The 16,123-nt window shown below is 40.2% G+C and overlaps 1 protein-coding gene and 1 non-coding gene across 5 annotated transcripts in view; one reads left to right on the top strand and one right to left on the bottom strand.

The window, feature by feature from the left end:
• Positions 1 to 16,123, top strand: part of LMO7 (LIM domain 7) — a 249,195-nt gene that overhangs the window by 151,295 nt on the left and 81,777 nt on the right. The gene's annotated exons all lie outside the window — the stretch shown is intronic.
• Positions 8,368 to 8,500, bottom strand: LOC136404672 (small nucleolar RNA SNORA66). Its single transcript, XR_010751387.1, has one exon. It is a non-coding gene; the product is annotated as a small nucleolar RNA SNORA66 (small nucleolar RNA).

Genomic DNA, 16,123 nt, shown 5'->3' with positions numbered 1-16,123 from the left:
GGAGAGCCCAGCCAGGTTCTTTCATTTTGCTTCAGATACTTGAAATGAAAAGAGTCAGAAGAGTGACTTGCCTTATATGACCTTGGGCAAATAATGGAACTAGGATTTTACAGTGTCTTCCACTGTATTGTCAGAGACTTAAGCAGCCTTAAAACCTGGCTGATGTTCTTTCTAGTGCTATGTGACTGAAACTGTCACAGCTATGCCCCGCCCAAATGGATCTGTGTATGTGATTGATATTACCTCATTTGATACATGGCAAATATCTTTGCATTATGATTTAAATTTTTCCCCCCAGCTTGTGAGCTAAGTAATTTTAAATGGATGTACAATAGGCCTTCAAATCAAAGATCAGTGATTATAAGATCACCTAATTTTTGGAATGTTAAATGAACACATGTATGCCTCAGAACAGAAATATGCTGCGTGCGTGGTCCTTCCACACGGGCTGGTTGAGAAATAACAGAATACAATATTTGGATTTTATTGACATATGCAATATGCCTTGATAGGTTTTATGACTGTCACATGGATATTTATGAATGTTCAATTATATTTGTCATGATAATGGAACATTCCTATTGAAGGATAAAGATTGTAAAACTTTACTAATCTTAGTTGCTCAGGATCGTAGCACCACACTTTGGACTGTATAGCATTGACGTGGAACCTGTTTTTAAGGACAGAACTGGTAAATACATTTTATGTAGAATAATTTTTTGTTTACCGGTTTTTGATTCTCTATTTTACTTAATATGGCTAAGCCTCACTAAGTCATGACTCTCTCCTCAAAACTTTCTTGGCTGGAAATATGTACTTATTAAAAAAATATAAAATGGAATGTTATTTTTGTTACAGTTTAGGTCATTGCGTATTAAATTCCACACACAGATTTACCGATAATTTGAAATTGTGTTTAAAGCCCAAACTATAAGCAAAAAAATAAATTGTAGTCATGTTGCATAGTGTATTAAAGAATAAAAATTCAGTATATTACCCCAAATTCCTGCAATCAATGTAGCCATTGGAGGGTTTGAAACAGGTGGTAAGCACAGAGCATGAGTGTAACAATAAATAGCACAGTCTAATTCCAGTAAGATGAAACTCCTCTCGTTGCAGAAAAGAAGAGTGGGGATCAGATAGTGACTCAGAAAAGCAAAGTCCAAGAAATGACTCAAGCACAGAAACACTTCAAGAATTCCTTTTCCAAGACTTAAAATAGAGTGATCACTTCTCTTACCGAGTCATTAGAAATTATTTGTGGGTAGACGTAGACAGACCATCAGTAATGGTCGTCTTTCATTAAGAGGAAACCAATTTATCAAACTTATGAGTGTGTTATTTTAGAGTACCAAAGACATATGAAACTAATAGTAGCCCAAGAATGGACATAGCAGAATACGAACAAGGACAATTCTCTTTTAAATAACTAGCAGGGTGGATTAGATGCAATAATAGAAAACACTTCTTTTAAGTCTATTAGATATGTAAAGGAAAAACATACTGCTTTTGAGAGTGGAAGCGGAGGAGAGTAGAAAGAAAATAACATTTGAATGCTTTGCTTAATGCCTTGTGTAATATTATAACCACTTTATAAGACACTGTGGTTGCCTGAGTTGACAGATATGGAAACTGAGAGGCTCAGTGGCTTGCTCAAGGTCACATGCATAGTGCAAGTAGAAACCCTTATTGTGACCCCAAGCACAGTGTTCTTTTCATTATAAAATTTTGCTTCTAACTGTATCCTAGTGAAGGATAACAAGATTGAACGAAGGAGCTCTTTAACATGTTAATGTGGATCTGTCAGACATGTGTTCCATGAAGTTGGCTGTGTAGGAGGTAAGCTCTGAAGATCCAGAGGCTTTTGTAATTTTTAGAAGCCATGGGTGAGAAATTACCTAGACTTTGAGAGTTAGACAACTTTAAGCAGGTGTTTCTCTAACATCAGTGTACATATCAGACTTCTTGGGGTCAGGTTCAAATTCATTAGGTCTACACAGGGCTGAGGTTTTCTATTTCTAGCAAGCTCCCCAGGACATGCCAGTGAGGACCACACTATGAGTAACAAGGCTTTCGGCAGTAAACAGTAATGACCACACCCTGGAGCGAGAGTCTAACAAAGTACTGGAGAAGATGTAAGGCTTGAGTGTGGATCTAAAAGATGAATATGATTTGATTGAGAGGTGGCACACCTCTGCAAGAAGATTGGCACATCCAAAGACACAGAGGTGAGAAGGTGTAGTCACATTTTACAGAGCCTTCGAGATGTGATGAAGCAATGTGTAGAATGAGTAGTGAATAAGGTATCCACTTTTTTTTTAGTTTTTTTTTTACAGAGACAGAGAGAGAGGGATAGACAGGGACAGACAGACAGGAACAGAGAGATGAGAAGCATCAATCATTATTTTTTCGTTGCACATTGTGACACCTTCCTTGTTCATTGATTGCTTTCTCATATGTGTCCTGACTGCGGGCCTTCAGCAGACTGAGAAACCCCTTGCTCGAGCCAGGCCTTGGATTCAAGCTGGTGAGCTTTGCTCAAACCAGATGAGCCCGCACTCAATCTGGTGACCTCGGGGTCTCAAACCTGGGTCCTCCGCATCCCAGTCCGACGCTCTATCCACTGCACCACCGCCTGGTCAGGCAAGGTATCCACTTTTGAGGGTGGCTGTTTTTGTGGGGAGGTGAAGCATAAGGCATGCATTTCTAGTTTTTTGTTTGGCAGCAGAATGACAGGTGAGTTGAGACCAGCTTGAGTGGTACCTTGAGAATCCTGGCTGGGAGTTTAAACATTATCTCTTAGGTAGTGGGATTATTACCAAAAGATTTTGAGCAGGAAGTTAAAATGTTGAAAGTAGAGATCTAGATAGATTGGGGTAGTGTGTAGTATATAGAATGGATTGAATGAGAATTAGCTTGGAGGCTGGAGAGATGTTAGGAATCTGTCGCAGTTCTTGGGAGTTTGGATACGAATGCCAACTGCTGAAAGCAGTGAGAATGTGAATGGGGAGAAATGCCAAAGGTGTTTGAAGGATGACAAGGTAGGGGTTGATTAGAGTGCAGGAGCAAGAAGACTCAGCTTTTGAACTTGAGCATCCACTAGCTGGAAAAGGCAGCTAGCTGATTGTGGGCAAGTTGGAAATGAGGTTTTAACACAGTGGGTTGGACGTGACAGTAGAGCATCCAAATGCAAATGTGGAAGTTGTCAGTGTATTTACTCAGCAATTATGGCTGGATACTAGACTAGGAAGTCTTCTTTGTGTTGTGTAAAGGTGGTAGGCATCTGTAGGGAAATGAAGCCCAGCTCAGAGAAAGGGAGAGTGGAGGGGTGAAGTAGGTGGCTTAGGACCGTCCTCCACTCCCTCCCTCCAGTTGTCCATGTGAGCATGCATCTGATTCTGATTGCTCTGCTCCATTCTGCGGGGGCTGCTTACTGTCTTGATAACCCTAGCTTGGAACATTGTCTTTTTGCCTTCTTTTAAAGTTGAAGTAGAATTTTGTTTTCTCTAGTGCTTTCTGGAAATGTAAGAACTGACTTCCTCTCCTGAGAACTACTGGAATAACTGGCAGTGGAAAGGTTACCCCTTCAAAGGAGATACCGTGGGCTTGTCCTCTGGACCCATCTGGATATTCCAATCAGCTTAGAGACTCTAATAGCCTGTATGTCCTAGCCTGGGGGCCTTTAAATCATAAATACCTCGGTGTGCTATCTACAACTCAGGCCACTACCGGCCATGCCCAACCCCACTCTTTTGCTATGTACATTCTCCTACAGCATGATTTGGAGTTGCTGCTTGTTTTTCTTTCTAGTTGTCATTTTTTTTTTTTTTTTGTATTTTTCTGAAGCTGGAAACGGGGAGAGACATCAGACAGACTCCTGCATGCGCCCGACCGGGATCCACCCGGCACGCCCACCAGGGGCGACGCTCTGCCCACCAGAGGGCGATGCTCTGTTGCGACCAGAGCCACTTTAGAGCCTGGGGCAGAGGCCAAGGAGCCATCCCCAGCGCCTGGGCCATCTTTGCTCCAATGGAGCCTTGGCTGCGGGAGGGGAAGAGAGAGACAGAGAGGAAGGAGAGGGGGAGGGGTGGAGAAGCAGATGGGTGCTTCTCCTGTGTGCCCTGGCCGGGAATCGAACCCGGGACCTCTGCACGCCAGGCCGACGCTCTACCACTGAGCCAGCCGGCCAGGGCTCTAGTTGTCATCTTTTAAGTCCAATTCTACATCTTTTGTAAACAACTATTCAGAGAAGAATACATCCAACCCCCCACAGAACAATTTCAGACGTATTGCTTCAAAACTGCTACAATCAAATGTACTTATCTCCCTGATTTCCCACCACCCCATGCAAACCCTATGCCCAGTAACACTAAAAACAAAGCTATGGACTCTGTGAAATGGCATATCTGTTTCAGCATGATACAGTTTTATAACCAAAAATTGCTTCCACTTCTACACATCAAGGTCAGGCAAATTACACTATTTTAGGGCATGTGTATCAGTATGGATTTGACTCAATAAATGAATGAATAAATGGATGGATGAATGAAAATGTTTATCAAACATTTCTTCAGCTCCAGTGTGCCCAGCTCTGTTTGAGGCATTGGGAACTCAGTTTTGTGGTGAAAAGGACAAAGTCTTACCATTTTTAGATGTATGTTCTAAAAGGGAGGACAGTAATGAACATTTAAGATAAGGTGAGGGCAGTGGCACAATAACACAGGGGTGGAGAGAACATGTAAGGAAGGTTCTTTGGATATTTTTAAAGCATATGTTTAGATAAAATTCTATGTTCAATAAATTTTAAAGGCACTAATAAACCTAGCTATTGGGATTAATGTTATATTCTTTTTTTTTTTTTTTTTTGTATTTTCTGAAGCTGGAAACGGGGAGAGACAGTCAGACAGACTCCCGCATGCGCCCGACCGGGATCCACCCGGCACGCCCACCAGGGGGCGACGCTCTGCTCCGGGGCGTCGCTCTGTTGCAACCAGAGCCACTCTAGTGCCTGGGGCAGAGACCAAGGAGCCATCCCCAGTGCCTGGACCATCTTTGCTCCAATGGAGCCTCGGCTGTGGGGGGGGGGGGGGAAGAGAGAGACAGAGAGGAAGGAGAGGGAAAGGGGTGGAGAAGCAGATGGGCGCTTCTCCTGTGTGCCCTGGCCAGGAATCGAATCCGGGACTTCCGCAGGCCAGGCCGACGCTCTACCACTGAGCCAACCGGCCAGGGCCGTATTCTTTTAATTATAAAAGTTTTAATTATTATTATTTTTAAATTATTTTTTATTTATTTATTTATTTTAGAGAAGAGAGACAGAGAGAGAGAGAGAGGAGGGGGGAGGAACAGGAAGCATCAACTCCCATATGTGCCTTGACCAGGCAAGCCCAGGGTTTGGAACCGGCGACCTCAGCGTTCCAGGTTGACACTTAATCCACTGTGCCACCAGAGGTCAGGCGAATTATAAAAGTTTTGATAAACTATCTTTTGAAAAAATTCCATTGACTTGAAGCTTTAGTGTACTACTAAAAAGAGTCAGAGATAAGGCACATTAACTTCTAAAGGTTGGGTTACATATGTGGGTGTATGCACGGGGCTTTCCCTCCTCTGCACCTGTACCCCATCTGGAAGGCTGCTGCTGGCAGGGATTGTCTTTGCATTTAGATTTTACTCTCACAAATGAATTCAGGGTTCAGTTTTTGTTTTCCTCTTAAGGTTTTGATATAGTTTGAATTCAAAGATGCTTGCTTTGATAAGATGGTTAAATGCTTATGGTATTTTGATTCTTGATTTTCATAAAGAGATTAAAGATTTTGTCTATTGCTCTTCTCAAATCTTGTGTGCACACTTGAACTGTGCATTCTCACTCATGACCCCATCATGGCTCCCACTTACTCACCACGGCAAGTACAAAAACACTTCAGACTTTTCTGGAATTCTGCTGTGTAATTACTTGTTGCTTGTTTGCATTTTATGTCCCTATTACACAAGCTTTGTCAACCAGTTAGGCCAGCTTTTGCCTCCTCTAGACAGCCATTTTTGCAGGCCAACCTACCTCTTGCCTCATTCAGGAAGCCATTCCTCGCTGGGACAGGAAGTCAGATGCCTGGTTACGAGCCCCAGTCAGCTAATATTGACCATCTGGTTTTGGCCAGTTTTCTTATTCTCTCTGTCCTTCTATTTCTTACCTGTAAAATCGAACCACACTAGGACCTATTGCATAAGAACAATTTTGAGGATTAAATGAGTTATTACAAGTAAAGGGCTTAGATGACTGATAGCAAATATTCTGTAAATGTTAGCTATTTTATTAACTCTTATTGATATTTTTTATGATAACATTTCAGACTACTGTGTGTCCTCTAAATTTCATGGTATGTACAATCTTCATGACAACTTCTTATTTCCCACTTCATTTTTTCAAATTTATGGTAGATTTAAAGTTCTAACTCTAAGTATATTCAGAGTTAGATTGAGTTGTAAAAATACTTGGTGAATGATGATCAAGTGAAGCATGAACACTATGAAGGGAGCAAAGAACACATAGGGAGGCTCTGTCCGCTTGCATGAAATAGGAGAGGACGGGATGGACCCAGAGTGCTGAGAGAAAGTCCCGCTGAGCTGCTGCTCTCCTTTCTTGCTTGCTCTCATACATGTGGATTAATTTACGGATTTTCTCATGGTAATTTTTTTAATTGTGGTATTAACATGAGATCTGCTCTATTGCAAAATTCTTAGTGCACTATACAGTGTTAACTATAGGCATGATGTTGTACTAGCAGATCTCTAGAACTTACTCTTCTTCTATAACAAACTGTGTACCTACTGAATAGCAACTCCCCATTCTGCCCCCCACCCAGTCGCTGGCAACCACCATTCTACGGTAGGTTTCTATGAGTTGGACTATTTGTAGGTGCCTCATTTACATAAAATTGTGCAGTATTTGTCTTTCTGTGACTGGTGTATTTCACTTAGTACAATGTCCTCCAGGTTCATCCATGTTATTGCGTATGGTAGGATTTCTACTTCTGGGTACATGTCCAAAAGAATTGAGAGCAGGCTAAGAGCTCTCTGCACTCCCATGTTCTTTCAGTATATTCACAATAGCCAAGACAGGGAAACAGTCTGAATGTCTGTTGTTGGATAAATGGACAAAGAAAAATGTGGTGTGTTTGTGTGTGTGTGTATGTGTGTATATGTATACACACACATACAGTGAAGTATTACTCAGTGACACGCTAACTTTAATTCTGTATGTTTGTCAGTTCCAATCCTTAGTATTTGACTCCCTTATTAATGAATATCTTAATAAGATGCAGGTACACAAAATAGTTATGGAGATGTAAAAGCATAGGAAATATATACTAACTATATATGGTGCCAGATGAGTCCTGGAAATATTGGGGGTAATACTTTGTAAAGTATGTGATTGGAAGATAATAAAAAGTAATATTGAATGTGAACTATAATTGAAAAATAAAAAAGGTGCAGATAGAAATGACTTTTGGAGAAAAAAAAAGAAAAAAAATGACTATGTAGTTAAAAATGTGGCCGAATCTTAAAGTATTGTCCTGGTGACTTTGTTAAATGATCTAAGCCATATGATTTTATCCTTAGGAGAATAAGGCAGAAAGAAAAATAAAGGATTTGTCCATATGGGGAGAGAGAAAGGAGAGAAAAAGAAGTGTATGTGGAGGAAGGAGAGGTGTGGCCAAGGAACTGGTGACTTCCTTTCTCAGGAGAGACTGGTGTGACCCAAGCGACATTCCTGTAGACTGAGTCTAGGAAACATGTAATAATAGGGCAGGAAGAAGCTCTAAATGCCTTTACCCTTATAGGTGAAGAGGATGTGTTTTTTTTCTTTTGTTTATTGATATTTAGAGTAAATGAAAAGTATATACCAATTAAATCTAAATCTTAAGAAGTGGAAGGCTGTAGACTTAGGGATAACTGATGGTCTCTCCATAAATTCAGACTATTTTGATTACTATAACAATGATAGACATAAAATAATGTACATAAATAATATTCAATAGTGTACTTATAATGAAAAAGATGAAAGCAAGAAATGTTTGTTTCTGTATTCTAAATATAAAGTATACTTAATTGTATAGTTCACTAATAAGTTATTCTAATTTATTAGGAATAACTTTTTATTATTTTATTAAAGACTTTGAGTAATTTGTCTCTTTAGTAACAGCTGTATTAAAGAAAACTTTAGAAGTAGGAGGGCCATTATCTTACCAAGAAGTTGGTAATAAATGTAGTAAATTATCTATTAAGGGTCCAAAGTCTTAATGAAATTTGTTCATAAAAGAATGAGAATTATGAAATTGGGAAGAACTTGTCTTAGATAAACTTTTTTTTTTACACTGTCCTAGGATAGAATGGATCACCTCAGTAGCTTCTGAGGCTAATGCATTGCTATCACCACAGTCACTTTAGCAAACGTGGTTCCCCTCACTTCTGCAACATCATGCCGAGTTAGTGATCGAGTTTGCACTTAGATAAACTTTTGAACTTCTAAATAGTCATCCCCCCCAATACATTGTTCATGATTCTCTTTTTTCTTCCTCAATCTTAAGTAAATAATTTGTCAATCTGGTGTTTGATCATTTCCTTGTATTCTATTGAAACTTTAAGGAGAAACTTGGAGTTACATCATTTGAAACCTTTTTTTTTTTTTTAAAGTGAGGAGGGGAGATAGTGAGGTAGACTCCCGTATGCACCTGAGACAGGGATCCACCCGGCAACCCCCTCTGGAGCTGATGCTATTTTTAGTGCCAGAGGCTGATAGGGGGGGTGCACGGGGGGGGGGGTGTCGACAGCACACTGAAACCAATTGAGCCACTGGCTGAGGTGAGGGAAAGAGGGAAAGCGGGGGGGGGGGGGGGGGGGGGGGGGGGGAAGGAGGGGGCGAAGCAGTTGGTTGCTTCTCCTGTGTGCCCTGATTGGGAATCAAACCCAGACGTCCATAAGGCCAGGGCCTTATTTTTCCAAATTATATCTAAAAATTGTTTTTAGGGAATGATTTTGGTAACTTACTATTTTTCCACTACCACTTACTTCAATATGATTTAAAACTTTTTTAAAATTTCTTAAAACTCTTTTAAGATAGACATAGAGATGTGAAGAGATAAATATTGTGTTCAAAATGGTCAGTCTTCAACTCTGGAGCATATTATTCCACAATTATACTCAAAGTATACATGTGAACATCTGTTTATTTATATATTAGTTCAGAGTGCCTAGTCATGGCATACAGCTGATGTACTCACAGCTTTATTGAAACTTACCAGAGAGGCTCTCTGGGGAGACTCATAAAACAGTTGCCTTTCATATCTTAAAATTATAGTGGGAATATTTAATTTGAGAAATATACTTTTAGGGAATATTCCTTTATAAGATGTAAAATCAGAACATCTGAGCTGGAAGGTACTAACTGGCATCTCATCGAAAGCAGTCCTTTCACATAAGAGGAGAAAGTCGTCCAGCAGAGTGAGGGCGGCTCTTGCAAGGCCACCTGTGAGCTAAGACAGGTGTCCTGATTTCAGGACACCTCCTGGTCTGGCTGTAGTTTCTTCTGCTGTTTCTTGCTGCCAGTTTGACCAGAGCAGCAAAAGATGTGAAGGAGATTAGTACTTCGTTTTACCAGATTTAACCTCATTTGTTATTTCAGTGAGTGATGTCTATAGTATAGGTACTCTATCTACATTTTAATTCATTATTCTATTTCAGATTTAGTAACTTGGATAAATCAAGGTCTAGGTTTAAATTTGAAAAGCAACTGCTTAATTAGACCAGAATATGTTCGCATTTTTTCACATTTTAGAGTATCAAGAAGTTTACCAATGGTAACTTGTCTGTGTGGCCAGTGTACTTGTTTGGGATTTTTAAAAATCCATGTTTTGTACCTGATTTTAACAAGTTGGTCTGTGTTAATGTTTGTTAATGGTGCCTTACAACTCTGTTTATACACAACTTTTTATGGAAGCAATTTTGGATTATAATTTTGTGTTTGGAATTTTTTAATAAGCTGGCTTTAGATTCAGGGTCACTTAATCTTTCACCACATTCAGATGAATTAGTGCAATGTTACTTAATTCAGACTTTCTTTGTAACTGGAGCAAACAAATTAGAGATTAGGTCATTCAAAAATGTTTAGGCTTGACTTCTCATCAGTTACCCTTCTTCAGAGACTTAAAACAGGAATGCATGATATTATGAGGGAATTATAAGGTGACTGCAACAAAATTAACTTACTTTAATGTTTTGAACAGCATTGCTTTAAAGCTGGCAGTGGTTGACTTTTCAGAAAACGTAGAGAAGAAATCACTTTTGTGCTATGGGGACTTTGTGCATGTTTGTTTTTGTTTAGGTATTCTTGTCTGGCTGCCCTGCAGTGTTGTGGCTTAAGCAGTGTTAGGTAATGAACTCAGTGACCTTCCCTGGCCTTTAGATCCCTGGACTGAGACATCCTAAGAGCGAACTCGGTGTGCAGTGACAGCAGCAGGCTGAGCACATGTGTGTGTGGCGCTTTCTTAAGCACACCGAAGCACAAGGAAGCACATTGAGGTTTTTTAGTCAACACTTGAAAATCATTGGCACTAGTTTCAGGCTTTTCACTTGAGTTTCTTTGTGCTTTTCATTATTTGTTTTAAATCCTAATTGGCCAAGGCTGGAGGAGGAATTATGTTTCAGTTTAACTTCCCTTTTCAAAGTAGTTAAACTAGTTGAAGCTGTAGTTTTACTTAAGATGTACTTTTCACTTTGGTATATTTCAGTAGCTCTCAATCATTAGCATGCATCAGAATCATGGGGAGGGGGTTCACCGAGACGTTATTATGTAAGGTGACCAATCGTCCTCCTTTAGGGAGGACAGTCCTTCTTTTATAAGTTCTGTCTTCCCTTGAAAAGTGTCCTCCTACATGTCCTCCTTTTTGATATTGGAAGACTAAGCTGTAAATGTCCGTATTCGATTGATGCAGAGTCAATGCCTTGTGTGTAATGTGACGTATTTTTTATCTAAATGAGTACTTTTTTTCTTACAATTATTTTTAAAAATTAATAGACATATAAGCATAATTATAATATAAAATATTACAAATGTTTTTATTATGTATTTATATTATAGTATATTTTTGCAATGAATAAAATGTTTCTTTTATTTACGATACTGTTTTCTTCAATTTATTTTTGTCCTCCCTTTCACTGTAAAAAAGTTGCTCACCTTATATTATGGGAGCCCTGACTGCAGAGTTGCTGATTCAGTGGGTATGGAGTAGAGCCTGAGAATTTTCATTTCGAACAAGTTCTATCTAAGATACTGTAGGTGCTGCTGATCTGGGCACCGTGGTTTGAGAACTTCTGTTCTAGTTAGGGATAAACCAATGGTCACTATTCAGAGAGAAATTTATCCTAAGGATATTTTTACTTTAGCTTATATAGATATTTAACAAAACCTCCATTTTATGAAATATGTTTGAGAAAATAAAATGGGATTAATCCTCAAAGTTCCTTTGGAGGTGGTGAGGCATCATCAATGGATATGTGTGGATGAATAATGTATGGCTTCACATTTTTTGGAGTTACTGTGTCCGAAGTGATGGTGTTCCAGCTACATGCTATTGTTCCAGGGGAGTTTCCTGGAAATTGACAGTTAGGAATTAAATGTGTGACAGATTCTGGGCATTTTAGGTATAAGGAATGGCATATTTAGCCCTGAAGTGAGCGTAGAGAGGCCCTATTGTATTAGATCTGCTTGACTGAAGTCAGAATAGGATGAGATGCAATAGGAAATGACTGAAAGATGGAAATGGGGGGATATAACCAAAGTTAAATTCAAGGTTAAAGCCTGGGGAGCCCTATAGTTTAATGGTGATGAAAGGGAGCAAATGACAAGGTCAAAATGGCTCCTTAAAAATGATCCTGGATGCTTAATATAGATATTTTGAGAGGAGGAGCTAAAGATTAATCTGTACATTCTTCCCAGTAATATTTTAGTGCCTGTGTTTTAAGTACTGGCCGGAGATAAACACATTCTATCTCTGAATGTGTCAAGTTCACAGTCTAGGGGGAGAGACTGGAGAGAAGCTCATGATACATTGTAACATAATGGGATACTTTAAAGCCATCCAGTGCTGATGCACCCATGAGCTCATATGAGAGAGGCGTCTGGGAGAAGGTAGGAGGGTTTCAGGGACCGTAAGCCTAATCTCAAAGGATGAAGTAGTTCAAAAGAGGGAGAGAAGAGTCGGGAGCCGGCTGGGAAGAGAAAACCTCCTGTGTGTCCTGTGGGGATATTCTATCTGTTGATAGAATTCTGGGGATGCTTCATGAAAGAGTTGTGGGTTTGTGTGGGGGCAGGTCAAGACCTGAGGCGACTAACCGTGGCCAGGTCACGAATGTGAGAGCTGCACTGTGGACTTCACTCAAGGGAAGTTTTCCATAGAAGCAAGGGTTTTAAGGGAGACGGTGTGGGGAGGGTTCCATCTGATGAAGGGTTTTGAGGCATTTAAGCCCACCTGTCTCTCAGACTTTGAGGGAGGAGGAGGAGGAGAGGAAAAACTAAAGAAAAGAAATGAATTACCTCTGAGAAAAAGAGAGGAATTCAAGACATATTTAGGAGTTAGGATTGATAGGATTTGGTTGGTGGCAAGTGAGAGTTTGAGGGAGAGGACTTGTTTTGGCTTATAGCTTTCTGGCCTTGAGACACGGGGCCCTCACCAGGGTGGAGCACATGCAAGGACAAACAGGCTCGGGGACTGGGTGATGCCTGCCTTTAGGAACTTACTGCATTTTAAATTTTGATCTGGGATAATGATAGTGGGAATGTAGAGGGTCTACCTGGCCGGTTGGCTTAGTGCTAGAGTGTCGGCTCAGCGTGTAGATGTCCCGGGTTCTGTTCCCAGTCAGGGCACACAGGAGAAGCAACCATCTGCTTCTCCACCCGTCCCCTCCCATCTCCTGCAGTCGTGGCTTGATTGGTTTGAGCGCACTGGCGCTGGGTGCTGAGGATGGCTCCTTGGAAGCTCTGCCTCAGGTGCTAAAAATAGTTCAGTTGTGAGCATGGCCTGAGCCAGGATTGCCAGGTGGATCCCAGGGGAGGTGCTGGTGGGAGTCTGTCTCTGTCTCCCCTTCTCTCACTTGGAAAGAAATGAAAAAACAAAACGCCTATCTGAGAAAAGTTGTCTGGGAAATATTAGTTGAATTTGGTTTGTAAATATGGTGAAGGGGAGAGAGTGGGGGGGAAAAAAAAACCCTCATTAGGTACATTAATCTCAGAAATTTCAAAAAGGTATTCACAGATAAAATTGAAAAATGGAAATTGATAGCAGTAAATATAAGCTATTCTGAAGGATATCTGGATTGAATGTATGTTAAACTTGAAAGTTAATAAGTGGGTTTATATATATTAATTTGAATTTGGAAGCCAATTACGTTATTCCTTTGAAACATGTCCATTTTATTTTCTCAAAGGGTGATTGGTGATGCTTTGTGTAATGCCAGTGGCCGAGGCCAGGCAGGTCCACATTGGATTCGGGCAGATGGTAGAGAAATTGTGGAGCCAGAAAGCATTGGGCCATTCCATTTAATAGATCTTGCAATGGTGGATGAGCACTCAGGCAGGGGAAACTGCCTTTCAGTCAGACGAACAGCAAAATGGCCCCTCACTGTTTTAGGCAGGCAGGCAATCCACGCATCTGTAGTCCCCTTGAGCGCAAGCACCCACAGCCTTCTACAGGCCCTGCACATGTGGTGCTGCTGTGCACCCACGCACCAATCAGGTAAAGTGCTTACAGTCGGGACCAGTGAGCAAGTCTAACACTTTGATAACATTCTGAAATTTCCAGTCTTATATGGAAGGCTAAGTAGGTAGTAGTAAACCTATCAAAAGTAGTATATGTAAGTGGAAATTTAAATAATGCATTGTATAAAATATATAAATAAATAAGTAAATAAATAATGCATTGGGTTGACTTTCTAATGAAAAACAGATAACTTTATACAAATTGTAAAATGATTAGTCAATATTTGTTTTTAATTTTTTATCTTTCTTAGATAATTAGCCAATTTTTCAGACTTTGTTTATCTCTACTCATGAGATAGATTGGCTTTGGTTTTATTAGTCCTGAGAGGTTTGGAAAATGTATTCACAAAGAAAGAAAAAATATCCATTATCTCATTTCTTTTTCTAGTGTCATCTGTACTGCAGTTCTGTATGGGAAAGGTGTATTTCTTGTGGATCTTTTTTTTTAACTTACTGGATTTATAAAAACCTCTTAGTTAAATAGTTTCATATGAGAATTTAGTGACAAATTTCAGTTTTGCATTGAGTTTCACTGACACTAATTAGATGCAGGTGGCACTGTTGGCAGTGGTTGGTATGGATGAAGGTCAAAATGGAGAATAAGCAGTAGGTGTGCTTTTTCAGCCAAACATTCATAGTGCTATGAGTCAGCTTTGAAGTGACATTGACATTGGTTTAAATTACAACTGTATAGTCACTTATAGTTTGCACTGGGTGTGGGGGACAGCCTGTAAGCAGGCAGGGTCGTTATAGCCTAAGGCTTAGTTTTAAGACTAAGCCATTCCCACCCTAAGTGACTTTGTATCAGAGACTTCCTTGTTTGTATATTGGATTAAAGGTTTTGATTTCTACACTATAAAATGGGGCAGACCTGGGAGTTTGCTCTCTCTCTTGGTTGCTGAGATTAGCATTAGAGAGCAGAGCAGAGAAAGGCCATGTGGAGGAGAGGAGAAGCAGCCAAGATGGCAGAATGTTGAGGGAGAAGCCAGTTTGTGCAGAGAGGAGATGGGGAACAGAGATAAATAAGGCTGGTGAGGTAGAAATCTTTGATTCTAGGAAACTCGGATTAGTCAGTGGCTTTGGGAGCCCTGAATGGAAAGGGAAGTGTTTTCCCATTGTGTGTATTTCTTGCCTGCCGGGTGCAAACTAGGATTAAAGGTAATGGCCCACCAGTTCTTGGCTCCGTTGTTTCATTACCATCTGTCTATATCAAATGCAAACCTGCATGGGCCAGGCGGCTGTGATGGTGGCCTTGGATACTGGCTTTACAATTTCATTAAGTTTTGGTATCACATCTATAAAATGGAGACACTGATAACTATAGAGGTATATCAGAAGTAAAGTTAAACTTCATGTGAAATTTGTTTTGCAATGCTGAGATAGAATTTCTATTGGTTTCTTGTTGCCACTGTAACAAATTTGTTGTAAGTGACTAAAATCACGAATTTATTGTCCTACAGTTCTGGAGGTCACATGTCTAAAATGAATCTTAAGGGATTAAAATCAAGGTGTCAGCAGGGCTCTTTCCATCTTGAGGCTCTAGAGGGAGAAACATTTCTCTGCCTTTTCCCTCCTAGAGGCAGCTGGCATTTTTTGGCTGCTGGCTGCATCACTTGCCTCTGTGGTCACATCACTTTGTGCATAGTAGTCAAGTCCCCCTCTTCATCTCCGTAACAAGAACACTTGTAATTACATTTAGGCCCACCTCAATAATCTAGGACAGGAGTCCCCAAACTATGGCTCTGTGGGCTGCATGCGGCCCCTTGAGGCCATTTATCCGGCCCCCGCTGCACTTCCGGAAGGGGCACCTCTTTCATTGGTGTCAGTGACAGGAGTATAGTTCCCATTGAAATACTGGTTAGTTTGTTGATTTAAATTTACTTGTTCTTTATTTTAAATATTGTATTTGTTCCCGTTTTGTTTTTTTACTTTAAAATAAGATATGTGCAGTGTGCATAGGGATTTGTTCATAGTTTTTTTTTATAGTCTAGCCCTCCAACGGTCTGAGGCACAGTGAACTGGCCCCCTGTGTAAAAGGTTTGGGGACCCCTGGTCTAGGACATCACCTTATCACAAGATCCTTAACTTAATCACATCTGCAAAGGTTCTCTTGCCATAAAGGTGACATTAGAAAATTTCAGGGATTAGAGCATATGAAAATCTACGGTTTGGGGATGGTCATTATTCAACCTACCACGGTATTCAATAAATTATCAATATTGTGAATAGGAATAAAAAATTAGAAATAGAATTTTTTAAACTAAAACTCTACCATAGTACAATATGAATTATCTATGATTATCTATGTATATGCAA

The sequence above is a fragment of the Saccopteryx leptura genome, chromosome 4 (assembly GCF_036850995.1).
Source record: "Saccopteryx leptura isolate mSacLep1 chromosome 4, mSacLep1_pri_phased_curated, whole genome shotgun sequence".
Taxonomy (NCBI): Eukaryota; Metazoa; Chordata; class Mammalia; order Chiroptera; family Emballonuridae; genus Saccopteryx; species Saccopteryx leptura.
Note: the sequence above shows the minus strand (reverse complement) of the source record. Positions and strands in the feature narration are given on the sequence as shown.